Here is a 7,085-nt window from a genome sequence, read left to right on the forward strand (position 1 = left end):
TGTGTGATGGGGATCAGCGACCGGCCCCCCTGCCGGTTATTGCTGATCATGCTCAAGCGGCCTGGGCCGTTTTTCGATCGCTGGTCTCCCGATGCCCAGCGCGCATCGCTGCATGTGGCAGCGAGAGACCAGCGATAAGCGACGCTGGTTGCTAATGTAAACGTCAGGTATCCAGGAGTCGCGCGGCTCCTAGATACCCGATGTTTACCTTGGAAACCGGCGTACACGCTGGTTTCCAAGGTAAACGTCGGGTATCCAGGAGTCGCGCGGCTCGTAGATACCCGATGTTTACCTTGGAAACCAGCGTGTACGCCGGTTCCCAAGGTAAACAGCGGGTATCCAGGAGTCGCGCGGCTCCTGGATACCCGACGTTTACATTAGAAACCAGCGTCCAGCGTCTATGTGACAGCTCACCAGCGATCAGCCTAACGATGTCCCAGTGATCCCATCATGTCGGATCATTGGTGGGATCGCTGGGACATCGTTTAGTGTGACGGGGCCTTAACTCCTGCACTGCCAAAATATATTTACACAGTTTAATAAGAAGGTGAAGTGCTTCTATTAAGTGCAGGGGTAGGAGCAATCAGACGCTGCGGTTTTCTGGCTCCTCTGTCGCGGTAACCCCATGACACAATAATGTCTAAGCCACTGGAAATAAAAGTGAGTATGCCCCTAAGAGAAAATGGCCAAATTGTACCCAAAGTGTCAATATTTTGTGTGGCCACCATTATTTTCAAGCACTGCCTTAACTCTCTTTGGGCATGTAGGTCACTAGAGCTTCACAGGTTGCCACACCACTGGAATCCTCTTCCCTCCTGCATGACAATGATATGGAGCTGGTGGATGCTGGAGATCTTGCGCTCCTCCGCCTTTCATTTGCGATGCCCCACATATGCTGATTTGCAAGAAGAGTTGTATCCAGCGACCACAGGAGATCTGATTCTTAAAACCTGTCGTTTATTTAGCCATCATATTAAAAAGCACAGATATGCAGAAAAGAGCAATCCCAGTGCAGGGAACGAATTCCACATGTTTCAACCTACACGGACTTAACCATGTTGGAATTCATGGTTCCCTCAATGAATTTTAGCTCCCTACAGTCTGCCTGTCTTCACCAAACTGCGGGCTTTCTTGTGCATCATCTTTAGAAGAAGCTTCCTTCTGGGACAACAGCCATACAGACCAATTCGATGTAGTGTGCAGCCTATTGTCTGAGCACTGACAGGAGGACCCCACATCCCTTGAACCTCTGCAGCAATGCTGGCAGCACTCATACGTCTATTTTGAAAAGCTGACCTCTGGATATGACGCTGTGCATGTGCGTTCAGCTTCTTTGGTCAACCATGACAAGTCCTGTTCTGAGTGGAACCTGTCTTGTTAAACCGCTGTATGGTCTTAGCCACCGTGTTGCCGCTCAGTTTCAGGGTGTTGGCAATCATCTTACAGCCTAGGCCATCGTTATGTAGAGCAACAATTCTTTTTTTCAGATCCTCAGAGAGTTCTTTGCCATGAGGTGCCATGTTGAACTTCCAGTGACCAGTATGAGAGTGATAACACCATTCACACCTGAGACCTTGTAACACTAATAAGTCACATGACAACAGGGAGAGAAAATTACTAAATAGGCACAATTTGGCCATTTTAACTTAGGGGTGTAATACATCTGACAGAGTTGTGCAACGCCTACTATTTTGTAAAAGTTTTTTTTGCTAGATAAGAGGTATGTGTAAATTAGAGTTTTTGTAAGTGGAAGACGATTCAGTAAACGTCAATGTTTCTGTGCCATTTTTAGCCTCTGAACAACCGCCAGTACGCCTTTTAACAGTGGCAGTTAAGGGTACTTAAACCACGGCACCGTTAATTAACAGCACTGAGGAAAAAGTGTACAATGCCCCCCAGAGTCGGAATTTCTCCAGGGTCTCGGCTGCCGGGGGTACAGAGAACATGATTCGGGTCAGTTTTTACCGACCCCGGGGTTGCGATCGCTGTTATTAACAGTATAACGGCGACCTAAAAAAAAGTCAGATTTGCCATTTAATTTCTCTCTCCTCTGATGTGATCGCACATCAAACAAAAATAAAACAGCTTCTTCAAGGTAAACAATGGTATCACAGAACAAACCAGCAAAAATGACAAGTCCATATAACACCCGGGCTCAGCCTTAAATCAGACCATCGAAGACCTGGACTGAAGGTAAGTGAGTAACTGATCTCACCCAGCTCTTTCAGCTGCTCGTAAAATCCCGACCCATAATCCGGGCTCATAAAAACACCTCTCAGCACTATAGTAAATGTGCTGGAGCCTGCTTTTCCGGGTCTTACATCACCGAGGTTTGGCACCTGGTTGACACATAGCTCTTAACCTCAACCCATCCAGCTGCCACGTTACACAAAAATTCACTTACTAAAAATGCACACAATGGGTGGGTGGGATAATAAAAAAACTTTCTAATAGGAAAACTGGCTTAATAAAATGTAAATACTAATTAAATTAATTAATGACAAAATACTAATTATAATGAAATAACCACAAGAAAACACTTGAATGTTAAGATTTTGTGGTTTTATTGAATTTGTAAAGTTTTTTTGTTGGCACTGTAGGTATAATCACTACGCTTTTCTTAAGGGGCCTTTACACCTAGCGATATCGCTAAAGCGTCACCGATTTTGTGACGCAGCAGCGATATCGCTATGTGTGATACTTACCTCCCCCGCTGTCTATCGCTGATCGCGCAAGATTGTGCAGCTCCATTTCTCGTCAGGCGCTTCCTGCTGGCGCCGACGAGCGACACATGGATGCGGGCGGGAGGACGTCAGGATCGCCGCGTCTGAAAGGTAAGTAATGACCGCTGCTGCGTCGCTACATCGCTGTGAGATCTGCCTGTGTGGCAGCTCACTAGCGACCATTTAGTGATGCACCAGCGATCCTGACTGGGTCGTATAGTTGTCGGGATCGCTGGTGCATCGCTAAATGTAAAGGGGCCTTTAATATGTATACTTAACTTAGGACTCCAATGTGATGTGAACAAAGCCTTAAAGAAGTGCAGATTATAGATAAAATATACTATCTTCAGCATGTTTTCAAGACACTTTCTCTTACGGACCGCTCGTCTGGCACCACTCACTTTCAGATAAGGAGGTGCGCAGCTGTAATTATGTTGCATGGGCAGATACGTGTCGTATCACTTACAGTGGCATGTAAAAAAATTACTGTTCTTATGAACAGTTAAGCAATCTGAAGATGAAATGATCTCAAAAAGGCCTAAAGTTAAAGATGACACATTTACTTTGTATTTTCGGCATAAATATATATTATATACACACACACACACACACACACACACACACACACATACACACACACACACATACATACACACACACACACACACACACAGTTGCTTCTCAAAAAATTAGAATATCATCAAAAAGTTAATTTATTTCAGTTCTTCAATACAAAAAGTGAAACAGAGTGATCTATTTCCAGTGTTTATTTCTGTGAATGTTAATGATTATGGCTTACAGCCAATCAAAACCGAAAAGTCATTATCTCAGTAAATTATCTCTCCTTAAATTGTCAGTAAATTGTCTCTCCTTTGCTTCTCATTGATGAAAGGCTTTTTTCTACCTTTACATGACTTGAGCCCTGCCTCTAGGAGCCTGTTATGAACTGTTCTTGCTGTGCACTTCACCCCAGCTGCCATTTGCCATTCCTTTTGTAGGTCACTTGATGTCATCCTGCAGTTGCTTAGTGACATTCGATGCAAACGCTGCATTTTTTTGTCGTCATGCGTACGCTGATGCGAATGCTTTTGCATACGTTTTTGCATGCGTTTCTACTTGCGCACAATGCGCTGCGCACAAAGATGCAAATGTGAAACTAGCCTTAGGGGCACTTGTCAAATGATCAGAGCAGCTGTCATGGACCAGAAAAGGTGTGGGCTCATCATCAGAGCTCGCACCAAACAGGAGAGTCGTCCAATGACAGACTCTGCTCATCATTGGACGTTAAGGGGTTAATTAGCCTGTTATGGTTATGGCTTGTTCACTATCATCATTGGGAAAGGCTAATTGATGCAAATTTCCTAGCTTTATAAAAATCCAGCCTCCTCTATCCTTATACCACAAAACAACAGCCATGGGTTCTTCTAAGCAACTGTCAAGCACTCCGAACATGAAAATGGTAGAGACCCACAAAGCAGGAGAAGGCTATAAGAAGATTGCAAAGTGTGTTCAAGTTGCCCTTTCCTCAGTTTGAAATGTAGTTAAGAGATGGCAGTTAACAGAAACAGTGGAGGTCAAGATAAGGTCTGGAAGGCCAAGCTTCAGTGAGAGCTGCATGTATGATTCCTAGAGAGGCAAATCAGTACCCCCGCTTGACTGCAAAAGAACTTCAGAAATATTTAGCAGACTATTTAGCAGACTAATATTGTTCTACTGTTCAGAGACACCTCCACAAATATGGCTTTCATGCAAGAGTCATCAGAAGAAACCCTCTCCTGCATCCTCACCATAAGGGCTAAGACTCACATGCGAGAAACTCGTATACCAGGCACTACCACAGGCACTCGGACCGGAGCACTCAGCTGCATAGAAATACATGCAGCCGCACACCGGTCTCGAGTGCCGGCGGCAGTGCCGGGTATTGACGTGCGAGACTCATCCAAGTTTCTCGCATGTGAGTATGAGCCCTAAAATTCAGAGTCAGACATATGCAAACAGAAATTGTCATGCTGCGGCTTGTAATCCCGCAACGCAAGTGAGTTTACGCCGTGTCAAATAGAAGCACAGTGGGCACAGGATTTCTATAAATCCCATCCACTGTGCTTGTAGAACGCAGCATTTTGGATGCAGCGCAGGTGAGCTGCGTCCAAAATGCTGCTATTACTGATCGTGGGCATGTACCCTTAGAAGTTAAATCATTACGTGAATTTTACATTTAAAATATTATATATTGCATAAAATACAAAGGAAAGGTGTCATCTTTGTCATCTTTAACTTTAGGCTTTTAGAGATCATTTTATCTTCAACTTGCTTAACTGTACACAATAATAGTAATTTTGAACAGGGGTGCCCAGAATTTTACATGCCACTGTACTTGTCCTATTCTATTGGATAGAACAGGTGCACAATACTTGGTCAGAGCCTACAAAATCTTCCATAAGATACTTTACACTGCAAAGATATCAACTAGAAAGTGGAGCAGAGTAGTACAGTATAATCAGGCCTATACTGCCCCCTAGTGAATGTTTACTTTATGCAGAATCGTCATACCTGTCACATCTCTGCTGGACGTTAATGACTGGAGTCAAATATAAACGTATGTGCCAAGAAGGAGCGGAAAAGAAAGGGGACATCCTCTTTTCCCTGTCAGCTAGTAGGAAACCCCACAAGCAGACGATGTTAAACAATGCAAGCTATACAGATATCCTATAAAATATGGCACCATCATATTTGGAGGCATGTGACTGTCAAGTGTTGGTCCCTAATGTAACTTTTTCTCAAAGAACCAGTTGGTGCCACCTCATATAAAATAAATGAATGGAAATAGAACAAAAAATCATAGCAAAAAATTAAACCCCTTAAGAAACTGGTCTCCTAACAGGGGCTCTTAAGCGGTTGCAGGGCTAGTACTTCTTAGTAGAGCAGGTTAGAATTTACCAGTTGGCGAGCCCTAGGTTGGAAGCAGAGATCTTAATAGAGTCAGACCCATGACCTAGAGCAGGGGTCCCCAACCTGTAGCTCGGAAGCCACATGTGGCTCGCGACTGTCTGCCAGCTTGGTGCATTAGGCCCAGGTCTAGCAATCAGGTATGAAGAGCACATCTCAAAATGGTGAATTTTGTGAGTATCCCTGCACAAAAGAGCAGATCTGGATGCACATTTACTGATCTTAAGAGTTTAGAGATATTTTAGGTATGGTACGCTGGAGTATACTACCTGTTAGAGGAAGTGCACAAAGCTGGATATGACAGTGTATTGGGAGTCCTTGATGGGAGAATACTGAATGGGGGTATTGTGGGAACCCCTGTATCTCAGTGTACTGCTTTGGAGTGATTTCTGTGGAAAAACTTTGGTTATCATTATACCTGTAATGTGGGCTTTGGTTAACAGTACTTTGAAGCTGGATGTGGCTCGCGACCCTCTCTCTAAGCTGAATGAGGCTCGCACCCCTCTCTCTAAGCTGAATGTGGCTCTCAAGGTTAGATAGGTTGGGGACCACTGACCTAGAGAGACTCCAGTAACTCTTACCTCGATAATTTCTAGTAAGCGTTTTGGGACCTTTGGATTGTCAGATATTCTTGGCTGTAGATATACCGAGTATAAGTACTTCTGGATGGTGACCAACAAGAAATCAGAATGAGCCATAACCAGCGACCAGGGTTGTGTTGCTGATCAAATTAATCAGGAGGACCGGAGAAGAACCATTTACTATTGAACAGTCCTACAGATAGAATTCTCAGTAACAGATTGGAAACGTCCACTGGTCATCTGGAAAGAGGCTGCGAAATGAAGGCTGCAAAATTCTAGAAGAGATACAGGTAATCACACGGTGATATTACTATAGTCCCATGTACTATTGCTGCCATTTTGCATAAACCTACCTGCCATTATAATTTCTCTCTGCTGTTCAATTGCCCCTAGTCATCAGCCCTCAAGGGGCCACATGGAGAGCACATTAGTGAATAATATATATCCACATGGTGGTTGATGTTTCATCCTGGACCATCCAGTTGCCAGTAATTACGCTGCATTATGTGCTGCTGAAATGTTATGAAACTTTGCACAGTGGCAATATCGTAGCCCTTGAGGTTTAACCAAGGCGTGATTATTGATAATTGAAATGTTATGAAGCAACATGATATTTCACCATGTGGCCATTCATTAGGCCTCCAAACACAGAGAAAACTTGGTCAAACCAGCTTGTTTTGGCGGGACCAGTCAACCATCTGATATATATGGGGGCCTTCCCACTCGGTGATGGATAGAAGGATTGAACTTTAGGAATTTCAGTACCTGATTTTTTTTTCTCTCCATGGTAGATAAGCTGCTGCAATTAAAGGATTTGCGCAATTTCAGTAAAAGC

General features: G+C 44.0%; 1 pseudogene; it reads left to right on the forward strand.

Annotated features, from left to right (window-relative positions):
- The first annotated feature begins 6,776 nt into the window (after positions 1 to 6,776).
- On the forward strand, positions 6,777 to 6,849 carry LOC141070330 (U4 spliceosomal RNA; annotated as a pseudogene).
- The last annotated feature ends 236 nt before the right edge of the window (positions 6,850 to 7,085 follow it).

This window comes from Dendrobates tinctorius, unplaced genomic scaffold (assembly GCF_039654945.1).
Source record: "Dendrobates tinctorius isolate UK_male_01 unplaced genomic scaffold, ASM3965494v1 ptg000013l, whole genome shotgun sequence".
In the NCBI taxonomy this organism is placed as follows: Eukaryota; Metazoa; Chordata; class Amphibia; order Anura; family Dendrobatidae; genus Dendrobates; species Dendrobates tinctorius.